At 52.2% G+C, this 13,292-nt stretch overlaps 1 protein-coding gene across 1 annotated transcript in view; it reads left to right on the forward strand.

The window, feature by feature from the left end:
• ZZEF1 (zinc finger ZZ-type and EF-hand domain containing 1) overlaps positions 1–13,292 on the forward strand; it is a 1,627,273-nt gene that overhangs the window by 1,409,276 nt on the left and 204,705 nt on the right. The window lies entirely within an intron of this gene.

Consider the following 13,292-nt stretch of genomic DNA (forward strand, 5'->3'; position numbering starts at 1 on the left):
ATGGCGTTGTTCCACTGTTCATTCCTGGCGTTCCCTATCTGAAAGAAACAGGTTAGTATTAGATTCCTTACCTTAGAATATCCCCAGGCGTCAGTCTGGATCCGGAAACTTTTGCGTAGCAGTACCCCTGCGCGTCGGTAGGCGTCTCCTGCGGCTCCGCGTCCGTCGTCGGCGTCGTGCGCCGTGATGACGTCGCTGGAGTATATAGACGCCGCCTCCGCGCGCTGACGTCAGTTCTTCTTTTTTCCGCGCCAGTTAGCGCGGATCCGAAGAGCAGTACTCCGGTCTTTGACCAAAGTTTTTGAATCTTTACCTGTTACTCTTAAGGTGCCGGTAGGATGCCCGGTTTTAAGAATTGTGACGGCTGTGACCGCACGATGTCGGTCACGGACCATCACCGCCTCTGCCTCCGGTGCCTGGGCCCGGACAACGACGTGGACGCCTGCGTCGATTGCCGGGCCTTGACGAATAAAGCTAGACGGGAGCGGTCCCGCAAGCTACTCGAGCTCCGGGTGTCGGCCCCGCGTCGAGAGCGGTCCCGGTCCGGACGGAGGTCTAGGGAGCGCTCGAGGGAGCGGTCGCGGAGCCGTCACGAGCGCTCCTGGAGTCGTCACCATTCCTCTGGTTCCTCAGGTAGGAAGCACAAGAAGTCGGGGCGTCGTCATCCTACACCCGACTCCCCCCGACGCTCGCGCGATGCGGCCGGGGGTTCGGGTGGCCCCACCCCCGCGGCTCCGCGTGAGTCGCCGACGCGGCCTGCTCCATACCCTGCGGTCCCTGGGCAGGGCGCGTCGCCCGAGGAGATAGAGGCGTTCCTCATGGCCATGAGGGCACTGTCTCCTCCGACGGGGCCTACGGCGCCTGCGGGCCCGGTGGTCCCGTCCGGGGGTCCTAGCGGTTCGGGTGCTCCTGCCTCGACGCCGTCGGGTGCTCCGGCCCCGACGTCGCCGACAGCTCCGGCCCCGGCACCGCAGGGACCTTCAGGGTCGACGCCGGCTGGTCAACCGGCCTCTCCGGCACCGATTCCATCGGGGCAACCCACGGCGCCGCCCCCGCGCGGCGCCGGCCCCATTCCCTCTCCGACTCCGGCTGCGGAGTCGAACCGGCGTCGCCCGACGCCGAACCGGCGTCGCCCGACGCCGAGTCCGACGCCGATGGGGCCTGTTGACCCCGGGGAGCCGGTCTACATTGTTGACTCCGAATATGGTGAGGATGTAGATTACGGAGAGGAGTGGGAGGGGTCTGAGGACTCTCTGACCCGCGAGTGTCAGTACGATGTGGACTGGACAGGTGACTTGGGTGACGCCAGTGGTCTGGATGACTCCCCCAACCCTGGCTTTGTCTCGCCTCCTACCGTGGCTACGGAGGAGGGGGCAGCTTATTCAGTGGTGCTGATGAGGGCTGCCAAGGCCTTACACCTTCAGCTCCCCGTCGCGGCCGTGAGGACTAACATCCTCACTGAGGTACTCAAACCGCAGTCATGCCCACAGGAGCCACTGCTGCCGTTCAATGAGGCCTTAACTGACGTTCTTTTGGGCACGTGGTCCAGGCCCGCTTCAGGTTCGACTGTTGATAGGAACGTGGCCAGACGCCACCGTCCGTGTACGGATGACCCAAAGTTCTTGTCCACCCATCCCACCCCTGAGAGCCTGGTGATCCAGGCCTCGACTTCCCAGACCGCATTCCCGTCGGCCCCGCCCGACCGGGAATCTAAGAGGTACGACCAGTATGGTAAGAAGGTCTTTTCGTCCCTGAGTCTGGGACTGCGGTCTTGCAACACCGCGTGCCTCTTAGGCCGCTACACCCACTCTGTGGGATACGGTCACGGAACTGCTGCCTGAATGCCCGCAGGAGGTATGGGCTAAGCTCGGCAAGGCTATGATTGAAGGCCGAGACGCAGCAAGATACTCCATACGGTGTGGTCTTGATACGACCGACTCACTGGGCAGGGCGATGTCCACGACGGTGGCGATTCGTCGCCACGCCTGGCTGAGATCCGCCAATTTCTCGGCAGATGTCCAGTCTGCATTGATGGACATGCCGTTTGATGGCAGTCGCCTGTTTGGCGACAAAGCGGACCACGCGCTGGAACGCTTCAAGGACTCCAGGGTCACGGCCAAGTCCTTGGGTCTCTCGACCCAGTGCCAGCAAACGGGTTCGTTTCGCTCCTTTCGTGGCCACGGAAGGGGCGGTCCCACACGTGCTGCCAGCCACGCGCCGCAACAGACTTCTCAACGCGGCGGCGGCCGTGGGAACCGCCGTGGTGGCGGTCGGGGACAGCGGCGAGGTCAGACCACACCTCCCCCCGCCGCATCCGCCTCTGAATCCTCCTAGTCCGTGCTTTCAGGCCCATGTGACGCCGGTGGGCGGCAGGGTTCGCCATCACCTCTCCCACTGGCGCACGATAACATCGGACAGGTGGGTGCTGCAGCTCGTCCGAAGGGGCTACTCCCTCCCCTTCGAGACCACTCCTCCAGCCATGCCACCGCAGAACCACCGTGTGTCGGGGGACCACTTGACACTTCTGCAGGAGGAAGTTACGGCCCTCTTGGCCAAGGGGGCCATCGAGTGCGTTCCTGGGCCAGAAGTAGGATGTGGTTGCTATTCCCACTACTTTCTGGTACCCAAGAAGGACAAAGGGGGCCTACGTCCTATCTTGGATCTACGGAACGTCAACGGCTTCCTCCGGAAGGAGAAGTTCAAGATGTTGACTTTGGCTCAGGTCTTGGCTGCTCTAGACCCGCTAGACTGGATGGTAGCGTTGGACTTGCAGGATGCGTATTTCCACATCCCCGTCCTGCCGGCTCACCAGCGTTACCTGCGGTTCACGGTAGGCCACGAGCACTTTCAGTTTATCGTGCTCCCATTCGGCCTTACCAGCGCCCCACGGGTGTTCACAAAGGTGATGGCGGTGGTGGCAGCCCATCTGCGCCGGTTGGGGGTTTCAGTCTTCCCCTACCTGGACGACTGGTTGTTGAAGGCGGGCTCGCCCCAGACAGTCGTCCACCACCTTCAGATGACGGCAGACCTCCTGCACGAGCTGGGGTTTTCCATCAATGTGCCGAAATCACACCTGTGCCTCTCTCAAAAGCTCCTTTTCATCGGAGCGGTTCTCGACTCGGCGCAGTTTCGGGTTTATCCTCCGGAACGGCGAGTCCGGAATATACAGGCTTTGATTCCCATCTTTCAGCCGTTATCCCGGGTTTCGGTCAGGTTGACGCTGCGGCTGCTGGGGCTGATGGCTTCCTGCATCCTTCTGGTGCATCACGCCCGGTGGCGGATGAGGGCTCTGCAGTGGGACCTGAAGTTTCAGTGGGCCCAGCATCAGGGCAACTTGTCCGACCATGTCTTGATCTCGGAGGGCACTGCGAGGCAACTGCAGTGGTGGCTTACGGACCGCGATTGGGTCAGAGGCAGAGCCCTCTCCCTTCCCCAACCGGAGCACGTGGTTGTGACGGACGCGTCCCTCCAGGGCTGGGGAGGCCACTTGGGAGAGGCGGAGATCAGAGGCATCTGGTCTCCGGCGGAGTCCCGGCTCCATATCAACATGTTGGAGCTGCGGGCGATTCGCCTAGCACTGAAGGCATTCCTCCCCTTTGTCAACGGGAGTGTAGTGCAGGTGTTCACGGACAACACCACCGCCATGTGGTACTGCAACAAGCAGGGCGGAGTGGGGTCGTGGACCCTTTGCCAGGAGGCTCTGCGTCTCTGGCAATGGCTGGAACGTCAGAGCGTGACTCTGACGGTTCAACACCTGGCAGGTTCTCTGAACGCCAGGGCGGACGAACTCAGCCGTCGGTGCTCGGTGGATCACGAATGGCGTCTGAACTCGGACGTGGCGCAAGGCCTCTTTCTGAAATGGGGAGAGCCTTGGTTAGATCTATTCGCCACAGAAGAGAACGCGCAATGTCATCAGTTCTGCGCGTTGGAGTTTCCAAGACGGCACTTGCACGATGACGCATTTCGGCGCGTGTGGAGTTGCGGTCTGTTGTACGCCTTTCCGCCTATACCACTTCTGCCCAGAGTGCTGAAGAAGATCAGGCGCGACCGGGCCCAAGTTATCCTTGTGGCTCCGACTGGGCTCGAAGGTACTGGTATCCCGAGCTACTCAGCATGTCAGTCGGTCCCTCGATCTGCGTGCCCCTTCGGGAGGACCTTCTATCGCAGCAGCAGGGGACGGTCCTCCACCCAAACCTGTCCAGTCTCCACCTCGATGCGTGGAGATTGAGCGGCGACAGTTGAGGCCATTTGACTTGCCTCCTGAAGTTTGTGATGTGATTCTGGCAGCCAGGCGTCCCTCCACAAAGTCGGTATACGCCTGCCGGTGGAACAGATTTGTGGCATGGTGCACAGCAAAGGCTGTGGACCCTCTTTCTGCCCCTCTCTCCGAGGTTCTCCTCTTTCTTCTCTCTCTTGCCCAGCAGGGCTCTGCTCTGGGCACTATCGAGGGCTACCTTTCTACCCTTTCGGCCTTTCTAAGGCTGCCTGATCAACCTTCTTTGTTCAAGTCCCCTATTGTAACGAGATTCTTGAAAGGCATCACGCACATGTATCCACCTGTTCCGTTTGTGATGCCTCAGTGGGACTTGAACCTGGTTCTGACCTTCTTGATGTGTGCTCCCTTTGAGCCACTTCATTCCTGTCCTCTCCGTCTCCTGACTTTAAAGACGGCCTTCCTGGTTGCCATCACCTCTGCCAGGAGAGTGAGTGAGCTCCAGGCTCTTTCTGTCAATCCTCCTTTCATGTCCATTCATCCAGACAAGGTGGTTCTGAGAACTAGACCTTCTTTCCTGCCCAAAGTAGTCTCTGCTTTTCACATCGGGCAGTCCATCACCTTACCCTGCTTCTTCCTGCCTCCGCATCCTTCAAAGGATGAAGAGCGGCTCCATCGTCTGGACCCAAAACGTGCGCTTTCATTTTATATGGATCGCACACGCCAGTTCCGGGTGGATGACCAACTGTTTGTTGGCTACGTGGGTGCGAAGAAGGGACGGGCGGTACATAAACGGACCATCTCTCGGTGGGTCGTTCTGTGCATCAAAGCGTGCTACTCTTTGGCTCGGAAGGAGCCTCCTGTTGGGCTGAGGGCCCATTCCACTCGGGCCACGGCGGCTACTACTGCCCTGGGCCGGGGAGTCCCTTTGCAGGACATTTGCCAGGCGGCTACGTGGGCCTCGCTGCACACCTTTGCGAGGCACTACTGCCTGGACAGTCAAGTCCGGAGGGATGGCTTCTTTGGCCGTTCGGTCCTCCAGGACTTTCTGGTGTAGGATTGTATCGGTTCGCAGACCCACCACCGGGGTTGGTATTGCTGGGGTATCTATTCTAAGGTAAGGAATCTAATACTAACCTGTTTCTTTCAGATGAACAAGTTACTTACCTTCGGTAACGATATATCTGTAAGAAACAGTAGTTAGTATTAGATTCCTTACCGCCCCGCCCATCCTCCCCGTTCTGCGAACTGATACCTAGGGTTAAGGACATCCCTTTCAGGGCCCTAGTTTCAAATGGCACCAGTGTTGGTTCTCCCATGGCTCTGCGTGTTCTGGCGCGGAAAAGCTATGTACAAAGAACTGACCTCAGCGCGCGGAGGCGGCGTCTATATACTCCAGCGACGTCATCACGGCGCACGACGCCGACGACGGACGCGGAGCCGCAGGAGACGCCTGCAGACGACGCCTACCGACGCGCAGGGGTACTGCTACGCAAAAGTTTCCGGATCCAGACTGACGCCTGGGGATATTCTAAGGTAAGGAATCTAATACTAACTACTGTTTCTTACAGATATATCGTTACCGAAGGTAAGTAACTTGTTCACCACCCTGAGTGGCAGCCAGAGGAGGGTGAGGAGGACTCGGAGGGGTCTGGTGGCCCTCTAGCAGACCAGCTTGAGGAACCAGACTGGCGAGAGGAGTTGGGTGATGCCAGTGGTCTGGATAGCTCCCCAGACCTTAGTAAGCTGTCTTCCCCTACCATGCCCACGGAGGAGGGAGCCTCCTATGCTGTGGTGTTGTGTAGGGCGGCTGAGGCCTTGGACCTTGAGCTTCCTATGGTGGAAGTCAGGACTAACCTCCTGACTGCGGTGCTTCAGCTGGCAGCAGCCTCTTCCAAGCCCCTGCTGCCTTTTAATGAGGCCCTCACTGACATCCTTTTGGGCACTTGGTCCAAGCCCAGCACAGTGGCTCTTGTGGATAGAATGATTGCCTGATGCCACCGCCCGGGCGAACCCCTTATCCTCTCCCAACACCCTACTCCTAGAGCTTTGTAGTCCAAGCCTCAGCCTCCAAAGATGTGTTCCCTACTGCTCCCCCAGATAGGGAATCCAAGAAGCTGGACCTTCTTGTGAAGAAGATGTTTTCTTCTGCCAGCTTAGGTCTGCTGTCGGTGAAGATCGCATGTCTCTTGGGCCGCTACACACAATTTGTGTGAGACACGGTTTCACAAGTGCTGCCACAGTGCCCGGAGGAGGCCTGGGCCGTGCTCACTTGTGCTGTCGCAGCGGGTAGAGACGCAGCAAAGTTCACCATCCGATGTGGGCTGGATACCTCTAACTCGCTGGGTAGGACAATTTCAACGTCAGTAGCCCTGAGACGCTGCGCCTATCTGAGGTCCACTGGCTTCTCTGGGGATGTCAAATTGACCCTTTTGGACATGCCATTTGATAGCCATTGCCTGTTTAGTGACCATGTGGACAACGCACTCAAGGACCCTAGGGCTACGGCTAGATCCTTGGGCCTCGCTGCCACCTCTTGCCCCATGCAGTCTGTCTTTCACGGCTACGGAAGGGGTGCCCCACCAAATTCCACCCAATGCCACAGGCGCGGCCAGGGACGTAGAACCCAGCATTGTGGGTCTGGGGCCCCTCCCCCCTACTGCAGCCTCCAGCCCTTCCTAGTCCAACCTTCCAGGGCCACCAGTGGGCGGCAGGATCTGCCATCACTTCCACCACTGGCGCAGCATCACGTCAGTCAGGTGGGTTGAGCAGATTGTCCGAAGGGGCTACTCCATCCCCTTCAAGACTTCCCCACCCTCCATGCCACCAACATTCCATCGCATGTCGGAGGATCACTTGGCCCTTCTCTGCCAGGAAGTTACGGCTCTCTTGGCCAACGAATCTATCGTAGGGGTTCTTGTGCCAGAAGTAGGCCGTGGTTGCTACTCCCACTACTTTCTGGTACCCAAGAAGGACAAAGGCCTGCATCCTATCTTAGACCTAAGGGACGTCAACTGCTTCCTCTGGAAGGAGAAGTTCAAAATGTTAACCCTGGCTCAGGTTCTGTCTACCCTTGACCCTGGAGACTGGATGGTAGCGCTGGAGTTGCAGGACACTTATTTTCACACCCCTGTCTTGCCTGCCCACCGGCGTTACCTACCGTTCACGGTAGGCAACGAGCATTTTCAGTTTACTGTGCTTCCCTTTGGCCTTACCTGCGCCCCTCGGGTGTTCAAGAACGTGATGGCGGTGGTCCAGCTCTTCTGCGCAGATCAGGGGTTTCAGTCTTCCCCTATCTCGACGACTGGTTGTTGAAGGCCGTCTCTCCCCAGGCTGTTGTCTTCCACCTCCAGACTATGACAGACCTCCTGCATTCGCTGGGAGTGCACTATCAATGTGCCGAAGTCGCACCTGATTCCCTCTCACAGGCTCCTTTTCATCGCAGCAGTTCTGGATACAGCGCTGCTTAGGGTTTATCCTCCCGAGCAGCGAGTCTGGGATATTCGGGCTATTATTCCGATGTTTCAGCCTCTATCCCGGATTTCTGTGAGAATGACCCTGAGGCTTCTGGGCCTCATGGCCTCCTGCATCCTGCTGGTGGATCATGGCAGGTGGTGTATGCGGGCTCTGCAGTGGGACTTGAAGTTCCAGTGGGCGCAGCATCAGGGAAATCTTTCTGATGTCGTCCAGATCTCTCCGGGTGCTGAAAGTCAGTTACAATGGTGGCTAACTGACCAGTATTGGGTCAACGACAGATCCCTCTCCCTTCCCCAACCAGAGTTCACAGTAGTGACGGATGTGTCACTCCTGGGCTGGGGCGGCTACATGGGAGAGACGGAGATCAGAGGTCTCTGCTCTCCGGCGGAGTCCGAGCTCCACATCACCCCTGTGGAGCTCCAGGCGATTCGTCTTGCACTGAAGGCACTCCTTCCTTCTGTCAAGTAGTGCAGGTGTTCACAGACAACTCCACCGCCATGTGGTACTGCAACCAATAAGGCGGGGTGGGGTCGTGGTCCCTATGTTAAGAGGCTCTACGCCTTTGGATGTGGCTGGAACACAGGACATATTTCTGGTTGTTCAACACCTGGCAGGTTCCCTGATAGCCAGGGCGGACAAACTCAGCTGCCGGTGCATGATAAATCACGGATGGCGTCTTCACCCAGAAGTGGGGCAAGTCTCTTTCGTCAGTGGGAGAGCCTTGGTTAGATCTATTCGCCACCTAAGAGAACGCAAAATGTAAGCAGTTCTGTGCGTTGGAGTTTCCAAGGCGGCACTTACTCGTCAACGCTTTTTGTCGTGAGTGGAGTTACGGCCTCCTGTACGCCTTTCCGCCTGTACCACTTCTACCCAAAGTGCTAAAGAAGATCAAGCGCGACCGGGCCCAAGTCATTCTTGTGGCTCCGGACTGGGCACGAAGAGTCTGGTACCCCGAGCTCTTGAGCATGGCCATCAATCCTCCGATCAGACTGCCTCTCTGGGAGGATCTTCTGTCCCAGCAGCAGGGGACGGTCCTCCACCCAAACTTGTTCACTCTCTGCCTCCTTGCGTGGAAATTGAGCATCAATAGTTGACAGCTTTTGATCTTTCTGCAGAAGTCTGGGTAGTTATACTGACAGCCAGGCATCCCTCCACAAAGTTGGTATATGCCTGCCGATGGAACACATTTTGTAAATATTGTACAGAACGGTCTATCTTCCACTTATCTGCCTCTCTGTCAGATGTTTGTCTGTTTATTCTTTCCTTTGCCCAGCAGGGCTCTGCTCTGGGCACTCTAAAGGGCTACCTTTCGGCCCTATCTACCTTTCTTCAGCGGCCAGACCAGCCTTCACTTTTTAAATCCCCTCATTATGCCTCAGTAGGACCTTAACTTGGTTCTTACCTTTTTGATGTGCACACTGTTTGAGCCGCTGCACAACTACCTTCTACGGCTGCTCACTATCAAAACAGCTTGGTTGTGGCAATCATCTCTGCCAGGAGGGTGAGCGAACTGCAGGTACTGTCATCGCAGCCTCCTTACTTGACCGTCTTTCCAGACAAAGTGGTACTCCGGACTCCGGCATCTTTTCTGCCTTTGGTGGTAACACCCTTCCATTTGGGACAGTCTGTTACTCTGCCTAATTTCTATGCACCTCTGCATCTTTCTAAGGAAGAGGAGCGTCTCCACCATCTGGACCCAAAAAAGCATTCTTGTTCTCCCTTGATCACGCCAAAGAGTTCTGGGTGGATGATCATCTCTTTATAGGGTATGTGGGAGTAAAGAAGGGTTGTGCTGTCTAAAAGAGGACCATATCACGTTTGGTTATCCTCTGTATCAAAATATGTTATGCCTTAGTGAAGAAACAACCTCCTGAAGGCCTTAGGCCACTAGGGCGAAGGCAGCCACCATGGCGCTCCAGCGTGGTGTCCCAATTGCTGTTATCTGACAAGCGGCCACGTGGGCATCTCTGCACACATTCGCCAGGATTGCCTGGATTCTCAGGTTCACAGAAAGGGCCTGTTTGGCGGCTCTGTCTATCAGGTTTTTCTGGTTTAAAGCTTTTCCGCAGGCCTACCTCTGGGAAAGGTATTGCTTGGGTATCCGTTCAAAGGTAAGGAATCTGTGACTAGATGTCTTTATAATATGGACAAGTTACTTACTTTGGGTAATGCCCTATCTGGTAGAGACATCATCTAGCCGCAGATTCCTTTCCGACCCACCCATCCTCCCCGCACTGCTTAATTGTCTTTAGTGTCAGGGTTGTTCCCCTTCAGAGCCCTAGTTGCTTTTTAACACACCATGGTCAGTCAATTCATGGCTCTGCACTTCTGGCGTGGAAAGTTGTGAAAAGTACTGACGTCAGCGTACCGGAGTGGTGGTTATATTGACGACATGGCTGTCACAATAAACATGACACTGACGACGTCATGCGGAGTCGACCGACACCCTCTACCGGTGCATAGGGGTACTGCTATCAAAAATCTTCCGGATCCAGCCTGACGCCTGGGAGTTCAAAAGTAAGGAATCTACCGCGCGATCATGGCTCTACCAGTTACCGAAGGAGAAATGATTCACTTTATTAGCACAAGTGTAACACTCAAATTACCCAATATGCAACTTAAAGGTGAGCAGTCTATTTTTTACTCCTGTTCAATTCATCAGTCATTCTTTACAGGCGTAGCCACCAGACACTCTGTAAGGTGTTTTTCTGTCTTGGCTACTAGACCATGGATAAAAGGTATTGACAAACCAATAAGTCCCAAGGGCGAGGCCAATTAGCTTTGCCAGTGCTTGTTTTTCCAATTGGTCTACTGACTGCCCTTTTGAAGGCGATCGGCGCTTGGCCATCATTTAGAGAAACAATTATAGTGTCAGTTCCCACAAGAGTGATACAGTTTTGAATAGATTTCATTATGTCCAAATCCAAACAATAATGCATGTAGCAGATATGAACTGAATGTCATGTAACCACTCTACAGTTAGACACAAAACTTTAGCAAAGCCCATAGGTCTGATTTTGTCTGCCACCTTTTTCACGTTGGCAATTGTTATTTTGTTCTCTCATGGTTTTTGCAAAACTTTATTGTTGAGGAAACTACTGTTCCCTCATTAATTAAAACATTTTAGAAAATACTACCTACGGACGAAAATATTTTTTATGTCAAAAAGCTAATTTTACTATAGTAGTCCCTGTCACTTATTATTGTGTATGTGCTCATTGTGAAAAGGTAGTATGCCTTAACTCAGTGTCAGTGAGTGATAATGATTCATGATGGAGTGGGTGGAAAAAAACATAAATGACACAATTACTGACTAATGGACTAAGTTTAGCTGATGATGGATGGATGGATGGATTAAACATCATAGCTTCTATTAGTGATATAATAGATAATGTCTACATAAGTATGAAAGTTACTTAGAGAGGGTTGAAGAGATCGGAATGAAAGGATAGATAGAGGGTTGAAAAGATAGAGAGGGGTGAATATATAATATAACAGCTTTTTTTAAATTTCATATTCATTGTTTTAAGTAAATAAAAACTGTCACAATATATTACAGTTAATACAGGATAATAAAACTTTTGGAGTAAATTACTTCGCTTTTCAAGTTAGTTACTTTATTAAATGTGCGCTTTATTTTTCACAATACGAGATATTAAAACATTTGGCATCTTCTAATTATGACCGATAACTTTCAACTGAATTGTTATTAAGTGACGTGTGCATCAAAATGAGAAATTAAGTTCAAATTTTAAATTGTGCAAGGTACAAGTCCCATATTTTTTGAAAATGTCGTATTGGTGTCTTCTACTCACAATCATCTGATTGTTTAGTCATTATGCGGATCTGCTTTCTCGCACTGGAGCTGCGCCCTTGGAGCTACGTTTTAGGGATTTATCATGTGACTGTAAAAAATTTCAAAAGTTTACAATTTAGCTGAGGGTCCATAGAGTCAAGGCTTCTCATTATTGCCGTACTACATGCACCAATCCCCTCTCGATGAATACCTGTCTTTAGAATATGAGGTGTGCTTTCCTTAATATAGTACATATGCAAACCAAATACAAAAAATCCTCTTTGTGGGCACCACATAGCCTGCGCGTTTTCGGGCCTTTGTATCTCCATGAGGGTTGGTCCAATAAGGATGGTAGTTCTCTAGCATATAGCCAATAACTTTTTTTAAGATGCACAGGATAAGCTAAAAGAAGGTATGTTGCTGGTTGCAAGGTGACAAATGTTTGAATTGTCATCCAGGCATGTGATCACCGTGAAAATGTGTAATGTGACAGATTTGGATCCCATAAGTCAGCTGTATTAGTTATTTCCAATGAAGATAGCAGGTATTTGTTACAACTCAAGTTTGTATTATTTATCAGTGACTGCCATAAAGCGCTGACTTGAGGGCTGGACTGGTTGTTTCGAATACTATGCGAGGATTTGATTGTGTGGTATCTTCTTGCTATCTCTTGTTGTGTCAATCCAAATTCTAAGTGGATTTGTGCAGGTGAAGCATTACAGGGAAGACCAAAAACATATTTATTTGTAATCTGTCCAACATCTTTGCCATGCATGACCATACTTGCGTAAGTTAACGTAGGAAGCAATTTTGCATTGAGGACCGCGAGCAATAGCTGAACAGAGGGTCCTTCCAGTTTTTATTATAAGTGCGCAAAACGCTTGTATTAAGGTACTATTTTTTCTAGTTCTTATCAAAGTAGAAGCCTAAATAGTTGTAGTTGCTGACTTCTTCTCTAAGTTTGCATTACCTAGTTTGATTGTCAAAGGGATATTGGTTTTATTTCCTTTTGACATGGTTTTTGTCTTTGTGATATTGATTTCCAATTTGTTGACTTTTGTGAGTACCGCAGTGTTTTTGATTAATCTTTGAAATCCCACCTCCGTGTGGCTCAGCAACACAATATTATCAGCATATGACAGATGAGATATGGTTAGTGGACCTAATCTCAGAGCGTGCAAGTTTACTCGTTCCAGGTGGGTGGATAAATCAGCCATAAAAAGATTACACAAGTGTGGAGCAAGCACACACCCTTTCTTGAGAGCCTTTGCAGTTGGAATTCTTCTGGATATTTTTGTGCCATCTGCCACCTTAATTTGGATATATGTGTCAGTATATAACGTTTCAATTGCTCTCAAAGTTTTTTCTTAAATGCCCCATCGTCTTAGTTTTGCCCATAAGAGTGATCGGTCCACCCGATCGAAAGGCGCATTCAGGTAGATAAAGCAGAGTAGGAGTTTTTTCTTTAAATGTTTGCACAGTTAAATGGCTATATAAGTATACAATGGAAGAGTACTGAAACCAAACTAGACAAGCATACCAGCTGATAAACAGATTAAATTAGTTTACAAGTATAACTGTAGTCCTCAATTAAAATACATACCAGCATGACATACAGAAGGCCGTTATAAACGCATTTAATTATTCACATGCTGAAAAGAGAACTTTATAAAAAATAGTTTCAAATGGGCACAATCAGTTATGTTGTGAAATAGAAGCCATAAGATAAACAAAGGTCACCCCAGAAGGAATGTACAAAAGCATTTGCAGGCGACCGGAGCTGATAAAGATGGAAAGTGCCTTGTG

Source organism: Lissotriton helveticus, chromosome 3_1, assembly GCF_964261635.1.
Source record: "Lissotriton helveticus chromosome 3_1, aLisHel1.1, whole genome shotgun sequence".
In the NCBI taxonomy this organism is placed as follows: Eukaryota; Metazoa; Chordata; class Amphibia; order Caudata; family Salamandridae; genus Lissotriton; species Lissotriton helveticus.